This window comes from Periplaneta americana, chromosome 2 (genome assembly GCF_040183065.1).
Source record: "Periplaneta americana isolate PAMFEO1 chromosome 2, P.americana_PAMFEO1_priV1, whole genome shotgun sequence".
In the NCBI taxonomy this organism is placed as follows: Eukaryota; Metazoa; Arthropoda; class Insecta; order Blattodea; family Blattidae; genus Periplaneta; species Periplaneta americana.
The window spans coordinates 96,267,126-96,283,267 of record NC_091118.1 but is presented as its reverse complement, the minus strand read 5'-3'; the positions used below and the strand labels follow the sequence as shown (position 1 = coordinate 96,283,267).

Genomic DNA, 16,142 nt, shown 5'->3' with positions numbered 1-16,142 from the left:
GTGGGGTTTAAAAAGGGCGCATCAACTACTATGGCTATTTGAGCCCTTATCTAAAATTCTTCATAAACCGAAAAACGCAAACAATACAATAAGCAGAATACTAAAAAGAACTAAAAAACGTTGTCACTGTAAAAACGAGGTACACAAATGCAGTATCAACAAGGTGATTCATGAAATTCATAAAAGTGAGCAGTCCTCAGACACTTGTTACCGGTAGTAATCAATACGAACCAATAAAATAATAAGACAAAGGCCACCACAGACAAATTGTATAGCACATTTCAGTTCTCCCATAATCTACAGCTAAAATGAATTAAATAAATTGCATTCAAAATAATGTGTTAGATATGTTTTAAATAAGAAAAGGAGAACCAATATATTAAATAATAAATGTATTATTTATTTTCCGTCATATTAAAATGTTATTCTTTTTCCAGCAGTGGCAATTATCACAAAACAAAGTGATGTGAACGAGTGCATCTCTATTTGTTTCACGAAATATATTTTGCATGGTTAAAAGAAGTGGAAAAACAGTGTTAGGGGAATGTTAATTCCATCCTTTAAAGTTAAGTCATATTTCAAAGCAGTATGAGGAATGGAATGAAACTAGCCACCAGGATAAGAATCGCATGAGAGGTGTGGAAGGGAAGACAGGAGGGAGGTATCCCAAGTTGCATGTGTTTACATTCTGGTCTAATGTGGCTGACCATATTCACTGCAATTTTCTGTTCTTGCTAGTCAGCAGTGTTACACTTTTATGCAACAGGAAACATATTTATTTCATAATCTGCATTCAGTTGTAGGAGAAGAGATATATCTCTACTATGTCCACAGAATACATTATAGTTGTAGCATTCAAGAACATTGGTAATGAATAGGTAATTTGAATTTATGCACTAGTTCTTAAGTTAATGATGAATCAAATATTCATATGTAATAATAATTGCCATAAAATATCTCGTCTCAAAATTTTACATTTCGAAAATCTCTGTGTGATGTAAATGTAGCAGAAAGCTGTTAATAACAATTTAATATTACAGGGATAGGACTTACCAGGTGCGTTTATGACATCTAGCAAGAAGTGCAATCCGAGTGGTTACATCTATTGAAGAGTTTATCGACCTCTGTTCAGTTTTAAAAAAGACGCAGCACATTGGTGCAAATTTCGAGACAGTTCAGCCTGTCGATGATAGCTGTATTAGATACACCTGAAATGTGAATTTATGATCCTACTACAGCTAAAACAGATAACAGCATAAATCTACATCCTGTATTCTTTAAAATTCCACTTACATATGTAAAACTTCTGCATAAAATGTTTTGAATCTAATATTTACTTGCATATATTTATCATTTTTTTTACAAATCTTTGATCTCAATTTTATATCACACTGTGCTTCAGGACCTCTGCACCAAATTCGGAGGGATGATAGGCTTAAGTCTCGCATGAAATATAATTTTTTGTCAGAAAACCCATTTTCTCTCATGTGCTGTTTAGGAGTATGTGCACTTGTTTAAAATGCACATTGGTTTGAGAGGCAATATTTACAATGTTCAACCGAGCTTCATTACCGTTTCCTCGTCCTTACTGTGTAACTAAGGTTGCAAGAAAAATTTTGAAGCTGACAACATTGTAATTTGTTTGTTATGATCGCATCAACCCTCAGCCGTCAACATGCCTCCATGCCTGCTGTGTCCTATTACAGAGGTCATAGCCTGTGTTAGGGCTTAGTGTATGTACAGTGGATTATTTGAGCAGCTTAATAGAGCAGCTTACCTTCAGGTCCCTCAGAACACAATATCATTGCTCATGGACAAAGTATCCGTCACAGTGCAAATGGACATATTGTTCCAGCATTATGGAGCCCTGCTGTTCTTCACTCTTGCTGCATGAGAACATCTCAACAATATCTACAGGGAGCAGTGGATAGAAAGAGGGAGATTCATTGCGTAGCCAGCACGATCACCTAACTTAATGCCTCTTGATTTTTTTCTTTGGGGATATGTAAAGATTGTGGTCAGCAATGGCAAACTGGCAGGAAAAATCAAAATAAGCCCTCTGCAGCTCTACACTGAACAAGAGACCGAAGTGGTTAAGAAGGAAGGTCTTATGATATACTCAAAATAATAATGACCTCTCCCTGAAAGCTGGCTAGCAGGGGAAGGAGTATTTACTATTTCTTAATATCTTGAATTTTGTGAAGGATTATTTTATATTAAATGAAGACCACAAACACAGAGCTTAGTATCTCCTCAAGAGCTAGCAGATTTTTTTGTTGGTTATTTACTATTAAGTTATTTAGCGTCGACAGAATTGGTGATAGCGAGATGGTATATGGCGAGATGAGGTTGAGAATTTGTCACAGATTACCTGGTATTCGTCTTACAGTTGGGGGAAAACCTCCGGGAAAAATACCCAATCAGCTAATCAGCCCAAGCGTGAATCGAAATCATGTCCGAGCACAGCTCCGGCTATTAATTTTAAAGGTGTACAATCTCAAAGTAGGACTATAAAAACCATATTTCACAAGATTTCTGTGTTCATTCCTGCTGAGAAAAGAATATATTTTTCTATTACTATTTTGTGGTGACAATTTTCAAGGCATCTGACCTTCATTTATTAATTTATATATAACTTGTATTTTTCTTTTCACATGGATAAAACTATGGATTTGGCCCCTGATGGAATTTTCTAAATTAAATTTGGCCCTCGAGAGTTATTAAGTTGGCCAACCCTGGTGTATACCATCTCAGTTGCCACCAATGAGGAACTGATTGTGCTGCCTTTGACCAACTTCACCAAAGACCCCACATGAGGGAGAGAGTTAAACAGTCAGTGAATGTAATGAATGCGATGTGGTTCAGGGGAGACACTTTGAACACCTAATGTAAACGGTATATAGAATTGTAAATTCTACAGTAACACCTGCTGTAAACTGTATGAAAGTAAATTCAACTAATTTATTGTGTCACAACCTAAGATTGCTTAGCTCCTAAACAACGCATCAGATAAAATGGGTTGTCTGACAAAAAATGGTCCTCCATGTGATACCTATTATCCTTCAGAGTTTGGTGCAGGAGTCCTGAATCATCATGTATAAAAGAAAACATTTGATATTCTTAAATATCTTACTTTTAAAGAAATCCATGATGAAATTACATCCTCTTCCTAATAGACTGAGGTACTCTCATCCAACAAAAGTAATTTTTTCTACAAGTTGCTAAGTGCTGTAAACTTACATTAACATATTTGAAGAGAAACAACATTTCAGATACTGGTACTGGGTTGCACGTATCTTTGGAGGTATGTGAAAGGTATAACTTTTTGTGATTGTAGAGGATGTAATTAAATTAGTGCAATGACTGTTCTTTTATATGTTGATAGTAATTATTCTTTTTCCTTCAATACCTCACAAAATGTTAACTAATATTACATTTACAGTCTCCTAAAATTGTAGTGAGTAACTTGGAACATACAGATATATAAAAACTGTGTTCCATGTTTTTGATTTGGAATAATGAAGTGCATATGGCAGTGAAAATAACTTTCAGAACACCACATTTCATGTAATAAATGACAATGCTCATCCAACCCCTATTAGCGCAATAAAGGTGCAGATCAATGTGGAGTCACTTGAAAGTAGAGAGAAATAGCGACTCTTAAATTCTGGAAACGTAATAATCGAGTTTATGTTAATTATTGAAGTAAAACGGCAATACAATGAGGAGACTAAGGACGCAAATTGCCCCTATTACCAGGGCTAAAGATTTTGTCTCGAAATTTAAACTTGAGCTGGGAAAGCTCGCTCCTTTTATCTCCAATTTTGAAATCATCTATTAAGTGCCCGCAACGAGGCTCACTTTCTTTGAATTTCACATGAGGAAAACAGACTCACTGAATATTGAGATCAGAAAGTCTGCTTTGAACACCGTTCATCAATTGTACCCTGAAGAGAATGGTTGCATGTCTTCACAGATGACTCTTCAAACCCCGACAATGGTGATACAGGAGCTGGCTACTGCAGCGAACTATTTCAAGGATCCATAGCAGTTGCAACACCACGGAGAAAGTATGATGGGGAAATTGGTCACTAGATCCCTTTTTCTGGTTGACTTCCAGGGGGTGTAGTACATCTATTACTGCATTCCTCTTAGGTTTTAACAGGATACCTAGACCCGCTAGGGAACTCCACCTGCTTCTGCAAGTCCGTAACCAGAATAAATTGCGGAACGGCATCTGGTAAGTGCCTGGGGCAGTCTTGGGATGGTTGGTCTCTGTATACCCGAAGCAATGCTAGAGTGAAAATAAACTCCTGTAAGGGACCCGACTTCGGTTTGGTGGCTTCGGTCACACGACCGGGGTTGGATGTCCCCGGTGCGACACGGATGTGGTAGGTCAACAGGCCACAAGAAGTTTTCATGGAATCCCCTGCAGATTCATGGCGACACTGCGCTACTCCGACTTACGGGCCATGTTACTTTTGGCGGGGTAGATACTGAGTGCTAGAAGTATTGCAAACGGCACCTACAACAACAGACCATAACAACGAATACTCCTGCTGAAACCTATCTTATAATACAGTATAAAGAACACCTGGCATGGCTAACCAAATGTGAAACTACCATCAACTTTCAGTGGATTATAAAAATGAGCAAACAGATCATTTAGTTGAAAAGGAGTTCAAATGCCACAACATATCTCTGGCTCTGACGAAGTCCCGAACTGAATCAGTGATGAGGAAAAATACGAGAAAACATCATAGAAATCATAGACAAGCATAGACACTGAACATACCTGACGTCCTGCTACATCCCACTGGACCTAACCTGCTCTGAAAGCATTGCAGAATTTTGATTGCTGACAGAACATGACTTACATCGTATCAATGTGGTGGACAATCAATGTTCAGCTGTTCTCCTTTAGATAATTTTTCCTTCTTTAAGCATTGCCCATGAAACGCCACATGGAAGTAGATGTACATTGCACCACCAGTATGGATGATTAACAGAAAAAAATATGGTATGCTGGCAGGAAAAACGGGAATATCTCGCAAAAACCTACCCCAAAACTGCTTTTGTTTACTTGGACTTTCCGAGACTTTAACCTAAATAACCTACATGGAAAGCTAACTTTCAAGCCATTTTGGTAATGATGTGTCTCAATTAAAAGTTCATACTTACAAATGGCTTTTAAGGAACCCAGAGGTTCATTGCCACCCTCACATAATCCAGTCTCTACCATCATATCCCACCTCCCTCAAATCTATTTTAATATTATCTTCCCATCTACGTCTCGCCCTCGTCAAAGATCTTTTCACATCAGGTCTCCCAGCTAACACTCTATATGCATTTCTGGATTCACTTATATGTGCTAAATGCCCTGCCCAACTCATACGTCTAGATTTAATGTTCCTAATTATGTTAGGTGAAGAGTAGAACGCGTGCAGTTCTGCGTTGTGTAACTTTCTATACTCTCCTGTAACTTCATCCCTCTTAACCCCAAATATTTTCCTAAGCATTTTATTCTTGAACACCTTTAACCTCTGTTCCTCTCTCAAAGTGAGAGTCCAAGTTTCACAACCGTACAGAACAACCGGTAATATAACTGTTTTATAAATTCTAACTTTCAAATGCCACAACATATTTCTGACTCTGACCAAGTCCCGAACTGAATTAGTGATGAGGAAAAAAACGAATAAACATCATAGACAAACAGCCATTTGAAAACATTGAAAACACCTGACATCCTGCTTCATTCCACGGGACCTAACCCACTCATATGTTACTCTATATTGAAAATATATAAATGAATAGTTTATTTTATAGTAGGAAGTATTAATAAAATAATGAGTTAATTAAATATTTTCACTAAAAAGTCTGTCATAAAGGACTATAAAGATATTATATGGAGTGCAATAGAAACTTCTCTTTTTCCGATGACAAAAGGAAGCAAATAAATATCGCACTGCAGCCACTTTATGCCCATTGAAAGAAGCCCTTTATTCGCTGAGTTCATCAAAGTTATGGTGAAGAGAAAAATTCTGTGACTTCTTCCAGACCTAAAGTTCATAACCAGTCATGGAGTGAACTCAGTTGTTAGAAACTCATGAATGTTTAGAAACCTGTTTAAAATTTGGAAAGCAGTGAAACCAGGAATCTTTGATTTATGTAATGCAAAGGAACTTTGTCCTTGACTGAGAAGCTGCAAGCAAAATTATGGTCCAACTTTTCATTATTCCACCAAGTTTTCCTTCTTTGGGCAACATTTCAATCGAGACTGGAGATATCTCGTATTATAACATCTCGCGAAACCTTAGGACCTTGGAAATAAGGTTGTACTTCGTTTACATTAAATGTGAAATAAATGGAATGGCTTCACTGAAGAAATTGGCTTGACCAGAATCTTAAGCAACCCAAAACTCTATACGGTATCAGCTGAAATATAAAAGAAACATTGTAATATTTTTGTAAATTGTAGCACGTAGCAAGAAAGACATAACAGATAATGTATGCAAGTAAATGTAATTCAGAATTTGGGATTATTTCTTTTTTTGTGATTTTTATGAAAACATTCTTAACATATATTTTAAATTCCATTTTATTCTCAGGATTGACACTGTATTCTAAGCAAGAGCAAAATGATAGACCAGGCATGAAAATCTTTAGAGCAGCTAGTCAGTGAAAACTCAAGATATAGGAACCAAATATTTCATGTCATAACAAAATACAGTGTCACTATTGAAATTACGTATTTTCCGAAAACATTTGATGTTCAATGTACTAGATATCGTAAGTACATAGTTCACACAAATAAGTGATGTGCGAATAATTTAGCATTGTGAAGAATTGTGTGTCATGCTGGCTAGAGAGGCAATTACATAGTTTGAAATCGCACATTCTAAATGAAATTATAATGTGCATGTTATACAGAACTTAAATGAAAGTATGTTATTAATTGCAGTCTTTGTTAAAAGTTGTAATATTTTACTGAAAAATGCATAAACCGAAAGTAAAATTCACGTTGAAACAATCGGTAGCCAACTAACGGTATAAAATGTTACGACCACACGTCATGAATTTTTTTTTTCTGGAGTTTTCTTACAATAAAAAAATTAATTTTCTAGCAACTTTAATTGAGATGAACCAAGGCTTTTGATTTATTGTGACAAGTGATTTTTTTTCCTTTTCGTGTTTGATAATAATGCACACAATTATCAATAATTTTGTATACAATGTTCTACATTTGTTTAAGTGTGCTCTGCAATGAGCAAGTCATAACTTTCAGATAAATGAAGAAGGTTACTCACATTCAGTATAACGGACATTGCTTTTAATAGAGCAAGATGTTGAATGTGTTTGTGTTGTGTTCCATTTTATTTATGTTCTGTGTTATTTAATAATTTGACGGACACCTGCTGTGAAGTGTCGCTGCATATCAGGATGTCTGATGTGCCTCAACCAACTGCAGGACGTTAATTGTATATTTTGTGCAGATGTGGTTGTGTGTACGCTTTCTACCTCTGTTGATGTGCCATAGCCGCACAGCCCTTTGCAACAAGGCAGCATTAACATGCACGCAACCAGTGCAGTCATCAAATTATATGTTGCAGAATATTATGTATTTGGAAAATGATAAGGAAAATATATTTTTATTTTTGAAACTAATTTTTCTCGTTTTATTTTATTCAGTTATGTTTCCTTTTTTATTTCATTATCTGGCTCCTTTGCATTATGCTGTGTTCTTCTGTTATATAAATAGCAATGGTAAGTTTATTTTAAGTCGGTATATTTAAGTTTTAATCATGAACTTTATTTCGACAAGATTCACAACTGTTTGATACTGCATTCAAGCAATACATCCCACGTTCTTTCTCTACATTTAAATCGGTGACTAATATTAAAATATTAATATTTGAGGAGAAAAATTCGCTCCGGCGCCAGGGATCGAACCTGGGTCCTTGGTTCTACGTACCAAGCGCTCTGACCACTGAGCTACGCCGAATTCAATCCACAGGACTGGATCGAATTCTCCTCCTTCAATGTTAACGTATATGTCCAGTGTCAACTGCCATTATACTAGGGGCGCACTCAGCTGAGTGACTTATTTGGCCAGGATTCCGCAGTTAAGTGTACAGTAATCTGTACAGACATGCACTACAGCTATGAGAATATTATACTTACTGGCTTTTAAGGAACCCGGAGGTTCATTGCCGCCCTCACATAAGCCCACCATTGGTCCCTATCCTGAGCAAGATTAATCCAGTCCCTACCATCATATCCCACTTCCCTCAAATCCATTTTAATATTATCTTCCCATCTACGTTTCGGCCTCCCCAAAGGTCTTTTCCCCTCTGGCCTCCCAACTAATACTCTATATGCATATCTGGATTCGCCCATACGTGCCACATGCCCTGCCCATCTCAAACGTCTGGATTTTATGTTCCTAATCATGTCAGGTGAAGGATATAATCCGTGCAGCTCTGCGTTGTGTAACTTTCTCCATTCTCCTGTAACTTCATCCCTCTTAGCCCCAAATATTTTCCTAAGAACCTTATTCTCAAAAACCCTCAATCTCTGTTCCTCTCTCAACGTGAGAGTCCAAGTTTCACAGCCATACAGAACAACTGGCAATATAACTGTTTTATAAATTCTAACTTTCAGATTTTTTGACAGCAGACTAGATGACAAAAGCTTCTCAACCGAATAATAACTGGCATTTCCCATATTTATTCTGCGTTTAATTGCCTCCCGAGTGTCATTTACATTTGTTACTGTTACTCCAAGATATTTGAATTTTTCCACCTCTTCGAAGGATAAATCTCCAACTTTTATAGTTCCATTTCGTACAATATTCTGATCACGAGACATAATCATATACTTAGTCTTTTCGGGATTTACTTCCAACCCTATCTCTTTACTTGCTTCAAGCAGAATTTTCGTGTTTTCCCTAATCGTTTGTGGATTTTCTCCTAACATATTCACATCATCCGCATAGACAAGAAGCTGATGTAACCCGTTCAATTCCAAACCCTCTCTGTTATCCTGAACTTTCCTAATGGCATAATCTAGAGCAAAGTTAAAAAGTAAAGGTGATAGTGCATCTCCCTGCTTTAGCCCGCAGTGAATTGGAAAAGCATCAGATAGAAACTGGCCTATACGGACTCTGCTATAGATTTATTAATTTGTCCTACAGAATAATATCTGTAATATTGACAATTAATATTAGAACTGTTAACCACGTTGCAGACACATTTGAGACTGTGCATTTTGGACACTTATAATTTTATTATGAGAGTAAGTTTAAGTTTACCATGCTTGATATTAGATCTAAAGTTCGCGGTTAAATGGGTTAAAACTTGGTCAACTCAAAGAGCATATTCCAAATCTCAGCGCTGAGCAATCTGATGACATCACGGTGTTCCGAATTTCAATGATGACGTCACTGATGCTCCACTGGTGTCGCACTAGTTCCATCAGAGGTGGTGACAGTCTCCATCAGCCGCCATCAAATTGGTTCTTGTATGGGGCGGGAATTAGCAGGCGAATGACATCGTGCACTGTTGTGTCATGGTGGTGTGTTCTGCTGTATTGTTTGTAATGAGCACAATGTAAAAACAATATGTTAATGGCTTATGAGCGAACATGTCAACGGACCAGTTATTACTACCGGTTCAAGAAATGAATTGTTTATGCTCTCTTTTCTTTGAACGAGATGACAATATGGAAATTTCGCAAAATCTTGCTAGTGTAGCACAGACAACAACTTGTACAGCCGCCATGACAGTCATCGAACCTTCCAGGAGGTTTGTTCCTATTTCGCTGCATGACGTCATTGTCGTCCACCGGTCAGTGAGATTCGGAATACGCTGAAAGTAAAAATAAAATAAAGTTAGGGGCCTCGTTTCGTAGATTTATGTGCTGTTAAAGAATCTTGAACTAGACAAAATTACAACCCAATTGTACCTTACCTTACCTTACCAAGTTTTCCTGCTTTGCTGAAATATCTCTTCGAGACAATATCCTTATTGAGACTATAGATATCTCTGCAGAAATGCACAGAGGCTTCTGACGAATGAAACAGGAAACGGGATAAAACTTGGTTGCATTAGGTTTCATGTTATATTATTGGCTAAGACCACACTGTACACGAGTTTGGCTCTTACAGTAGTGACTAGAAACATTTTTGTTTTATAATTTTAATTTGTACTTGCTAGCTAGCTAGCTAGTTAAATAAATTAAATTAAATTAAAAGACTGCATTACTAAAGAGACCTGAAAAGGAGACCACTGTTATCATATAATTTAGAATTAAGTGTAAGTCCTCATTAATTAGAAACCGCAAGAATGAAACATTTTACAGCTTCATGTGACGAGGATCATTATTTTTTATTATTCTGTATTCAGATTAAATATCTAATCAGTAGAGGCCGGATTTCCATGCACGATCAAATCTTGAAACATTCATGCATTATCATATGATAAAACATGCACAATGAAGCGAAAAAACAGTAAAAATATGCACTATCAAAATTGATTTCTACATTGTTACATTTTTATTTTGAGACAATGTACTACAATTAATTTGTCCAAATTTTCTTCACTTAAGCTCATGTGTTTGTCTGATGCATGTTTTGAACACAGAAAATGATCTTTCTACGTCAGAAGAAGTGACAGGTGTATATTTAAGTGTAAGTCTTCCGCATGACCATGACGCCATTGGGAATCGAACACTCGATCTTCTGACTTTGCAGCATTACGCATTAACTGCAACGCTATTGCACACCCCAAAATACACAAGTACTTGTCTTTATTGCAACAATCACAGTAAACTAAATCGCTGTCCATCTTTATAAATTCCTTTCTCTTAATCATTTTTACATAAGATCTCTTGTTGCAGTTCTAACAGGGGCTATAAGAACACTTAATAATTCGACACAAAAGTATGCTGAATTGCAGTTTGCAAGCGTGCTGCTTCTGCCTTAATTTCTTTCAATATTTTGACCTCCGGCTTGTAACAAGCAAGAGTTGGGGGTTGAAAATTCCAGTGTAACAAAGATTTAGTGGAAAGTCGAAAGACTAGTTGTCAGATAGGATGCCACGAAACCATATTACCGGTAGTTTTCTTTTATTTTTTTTTCTCAATAGACAAATAGCGTGGAAATACCAGTTGAATGAATGAATGAATGAATGAATGAATGAATGAATGGGGCCCTTTTGGTCCCATGCACGTAGGCCACTTAAGTGGCCCATTGTGCTCCAGATTACTGGAAAGTCTACCGAAGTCCCGAAGCTTCCTTGAAGGTCAGGATTGCTCTTGGGTCTGCTTTCCTTATATCTTCAAGTCTCAGCCTAGCCAAGCCCAATAGGGCATATCTTATTGTGGACAAAGGCTCACAATCGTATAATATGTGGACAGAAGATTCCACTTTTCTTCCGCACTTCCTGCATGCGGGGTCTGCAGTCAGTCCCATCACATGCAGGTGTTTTCTTATAGTGTTGTGTTCTGTTAATAGGCCCACTATATCTCCAATCTGTGCACGGTTAAAGGATAAGAGTATCCTACCGATCTTTCTGCTAGGACCCTCTATCAATGTTCGAGCTTGCCTAGTTTTAGTGAGATTTCCCATAGTGTGCCATGCTGGTGAATCATTTATTGCGTGATTTCCCATCTGGCCCTCTGTGGCGTGATACCAAGGACAGCTTCTGGCCCCATAAAAGTATTTGCCGAACCCTCCTTCGCCAACCTATCAGTAGTTTCATTACATGTGATCCCCATATGTCCTGGTATCCAACATAGTGTTACAGGGAACAGAGAAGACACTGCCTTTAATGCTGCCTGGCAATCAGAGCAGATACAAATCCGGCCCTTAAAAGAGGCATTTCTAATAAATGATAAGTACAGGCCAAAATGGCAAATGCCCTCTATGTCCAAGAAGACAGCCATAGCCAGCTCTCCCTGATACAGCATCTCCTCAGCTCGCACCACAAGCTAATCAAGCACTGTCTCAACAGATTTACCAACCTGGTAGGCATGTTGATTGGGGTGAAAAGGCTTGTATGTCAGGGCTTGATTCCTAAATTATCTATGCACCAACCTTTCTAAAACTTTCCAAAAGAAAGAGGTTAGGCTGATAGATTGATAATCCTTTGGCCTAGGGTAGGCATTTCTACCAGGCTTAAGAATAAACACCACTGTAACCTGTCGTCCATCAGAGTAAACGAGCCCTGTAACTAGGCAGAATTAGAAAATTCTTATCAGAAGTGGAATAAATACATCCTGTCTCTGCTGTAGCAAAGCCGGGGATATACCATCAACTCCTGGGCTCTTAAAGGGGAAAATGAATTAATAGCCCACTTAATCTTCCTGAAGGTGACAATCTCAGCTGCAGTCCGCCAATACAGCTTAGCTGGTCGGCAGGCCTGGCTAGATATTCTCTCTCTTCGGTTACCTGAGACCCAGGAAAATGCGTCCTAAGCAAGAGCTGCAAAATTTCCTCCTCCGACCCAGTAAATGTCCCAGAAGGAGTAATTAGTGAACCTAATTTGATTTTGCTGTCTCATATCAGGGCCTTATGCAATCTAGCCATTTTTTGTAGATCATTAACACTTTCTTTGCAGAAATCTTTCCAGGATTCCCTAGAGGCCTTCTTCAACTCCTCCTTATACCTCCACTGTGAATCCTTATACTGATTCCAGCTTTCAGTATCTTGCTTGTCTTTAGCTTTATTATACAGTCGTCTAGTGTTTTTCCGAAGGTAGCTCAGTTCTGAGTTTCAATTAAACTTCCTATTAACCATCCTCCTTAGATTAAGTGGACAATTATCCTCATATGAAGACTTAAGAGCCGAACATAAAATATTAATGTTCACCTCCAAGTCTTCTTTTGTAGATGAGTTCATAGACAGTCCCCCATCATTTCTACCCCTCAGGTCAACCCTAAAGGAGAACCAATTGGTCCTCCTGGAGTCCCTATAAGCTCTTTCCTCCGGGAGCCTGCCACTTGAAATTCAATATTCTTGTGGTCCGAAAGGGACATTTCTTTAGAGACCTTCCAACCACCCATTTTATCCAGTATATTACCAGGTCAAGATCTTCATTTCTAGTGTAATGCCTATGGCTTCCTCCCTTCTATCAATAGGTAGGTTCACTGTTATTTAGGATTTCCAAATCCGTTGTGCTTAAGAAATTAAGAAGATTCTCTCCCCTGGCATTGGTATTGGTGTTATCCCATATACCATGATGGGAATTGGTATCATTCCCCACTACCAGTTCAAGATCTTCATTTCTACAAAAAGTAACAAGGTCCTCAAACTCCCTAGAAGGAGGAAGGTTCTCAGAATCATAAGGGATATATACCGAGCATACAAGTTGTCTATCAGTATTCCTTTCTTTAAATCTCACCAGGAGAGCCACAATATCCTAAAAACAGAACTGAGGTATTCCCCAGGCATTCATATCCTTAATAAGGATACATGTTCTAAGCCTCTCTGCTGCATCATCACTAAAAATGGAGAAGCCAGGTATATTCAGACCCATAATACGGTTCTCACAGAGCCATGGTTCCTGTATTAGGGTAATATATTTCCTTCCAGACAGCACTCTCCAGGTAAGAACCCTGGAGGCAGCAATACTGTGTTGGAGATTAGCCTGCACATAATAAATAGCAAGGATATTACCATCCATGGGCAAGCCTTTCTAATTCCTCTTCTTCTGCTTTGCTGCATCAGGTCCCATTAGAGTAAATGTTTCTTGGCCTGGTCCACAGAAGAGCTGCTTTAATTTCGGACTTCCTTTTAAGCTTCAAGGTGCCCACCTTTTCGCCTAGAGTCCCCATCGAAGCTTCTCCACTTCTGCTTTTTCTGGTTCCTCTTGCGAGGTCCCTGACAAGGCAGAGTCATATTTTAGTTCCCCAACAGAGAGACTCATTAGGGAGCTCTCTGGGTTCTCAGGATCCCTTAACAGAGCCCCTGCAATGCGAGTTGATCCATTTTCAGATTCCTCACCATAATCTTCTCTAGAGTACCCTGTTAGGAAGTGCTCTGGTTGTTTTGTTCTCTGGATAAATATTGTTCCCACGAGAATGAAGGAACTGATGTCACTGTCCCCAGAACCCCCACGGAAGCAAAAGGCCTAAGTACAAAGAGTTTCGCCTTGGTACCCCAAGGGGATTGTTCGTGTCACTGAATACTTTAGTACCCCAGTGCCATTCAGCTCTCAGCACGATATCTTACACCTTGGCTTGGGTACAGAATTGGAAGATGATAAGGATAAGATAGGGCAGACAGGGAGTTGTAGGACATACTTCGTTTGCCACCTTGGCTGAGACCTAACCAGCTTGGGAGTCCCTGCCAGTAGCAAACTGCAGCTGGCATAACCCTCAGCCTCCCCGCCCATACAGACAGTGTTACTTCAAGGCAGTGTCCCCTGAGGAGGGAAGCAACATTCATAAAAGGCACTCTCATGCAAGTTTATATAATAGGCCTATATGCACTGAAGCCAGAAAAAAAGAATGTAATATGCACTATAGAAGTCTAAATATGTGTTATTAAATCTAAAATGTTAAAAGTATGGATTATGCATAAATTTACTCCCAAAAAGCCCCAAACATGCACGGAAAAAGTACGGTATGGTTATTTCAAATCGATGTTATCATAAAACAAATAATCATATTTGCAAAGTTACTTTGAGAAGTGCAACAAGCTTATATATTATAAAAACATGCATTTGTATGGAAATTCAGGCTCTACTAAGCAGATATGATGTTCCTATTAATAGTTTTGTCTAATGAGAATAGTGTTTTTTAAGAATCAGTCATGATGGATAATGAATTAATATTTGGGAATGGTGGTCAAGAATTGACCTCTGTCCATTAAAAGTCTGTTGTTGTGTCTATGTGGACAGCATGTACGTTTTCCAACCAAACAATATCCGTAGTTTGATTTTCGGCATGGACTTCAGAGGAACTTATCTTCATCGATGGGACTGGGTGTTCTGTACGTCCTGCATTCCCATTAGAGTCGTGCATAACCGTGCATATTGCTACTGAATGCCTGGCACTATAGACAGTATGCGAAGCTCCTGCATCTCGCGGAGTGGTCTAATGCTCGGTTTAACGAATGTCCGAGTCTCACATCCACTTAGAATAATTAAAAGACATAGGCTGCTGTATATCAACAACTAGCCTACTCTTTCAGAGGTTTTTTGAGTTTCAAGTATGAACGTTACAATAGTAAGTGTCAGATTTCATCTATACATTACGCTTATTTCCTTTGTTGTTACCAGTATCCATTAGTTGATTTATATATTAGTTATCAAGATAAAAAGTACCAAAGTGTCTAATCAATTATAATCCTATTTCAAGCTAACTTACTTACTTATGGCTTTCAAGGAACCCGCAGGTTCATTGCTGCCCTCACATAAGCCTGCCACCATTCCTTATCCTGTGCAAGATTAATCCAGTCTCTGCCATCATATTCCACTTCCCTCAAATCCATTTTAATATTATCTACGTCTTGGCCTTCCCAAAGCTCTTTTTCCCTCTGGCCTCCCAGCTGGAGGATTCTGGATTCGCCTGTAAGTGCTACATGCCCTGCCCATCTCATACATCTGAATTTAATGTTCCTAATTATGTCAGGTGAAGTATACAATGTGTGCCGTTCTGCATTGTGTAACTTTCTCCATTCTCCTGTAACTTCATCCCTCTTAGCCCCAAATATTTTCCTAAGAATTTCAAGCGAACACTTTTTTTTTTAATCAGGAAAAGTAAATTTCCTTCAGTTGTTACTCCATTTATGTAGTTACAAAATGTCATCAGAGTTCCTGTATGATGAAATGCACTTGGTATTCTGTCCTATATATCTGTGGTTCTGTCTAGCCAGGCGCAACCACTTCAAGGCCGGATATTCGAATGAATGTTCAACCTCACCGATTGCTCTGCGACCGGTCGAATATAAACTGGTTTTAAGCGCTGTTCTGCAGCATTCTGATTCCCATACTGCAGAAGACAATAGGCAAACCACCGCAGTGTCACTCTGACTAGTAAGCCTTGGGTGAGTTGTTATTTGTATACCCATGGCCTTGCGTGAGGGATGTACCTATCTTTGGGTAGATCATTCGCCACCATCCATTATAAATTTTAACTTA

General features: G+C 38.4%; 1 protein-coding gene across 6 annotated transcripts in view; it reads left to right on the top strand.

Moving 5' to 3' along the window:
• Positions 1 to 16,142, top strand: part of sfl (N-deacetylase and N-sulfotransferase sfl) — a 953,010-nt gene that overhangs the window by 912,018 nt on the left and 24,850 nt on the right. For 4 of the 6 annotated variants that reach the window (XM_069818159.1, XM_069818161.1, XM_069818160.1 and 1 more), the window contains one exon: positions 1,041 to 7,665. The exons of the other annotated variants lie outside the window; for them this stretch is intronic. The gene's annotated coding sequence lies outside the window, so the exon portion shown is untranslated. Of the gene's footprint in view, positions 1 to 1,040; positions 7,666 to 16,142 lie in introns of those variants that run through there. 6 annotated transcript variants of the gene reach the window in all.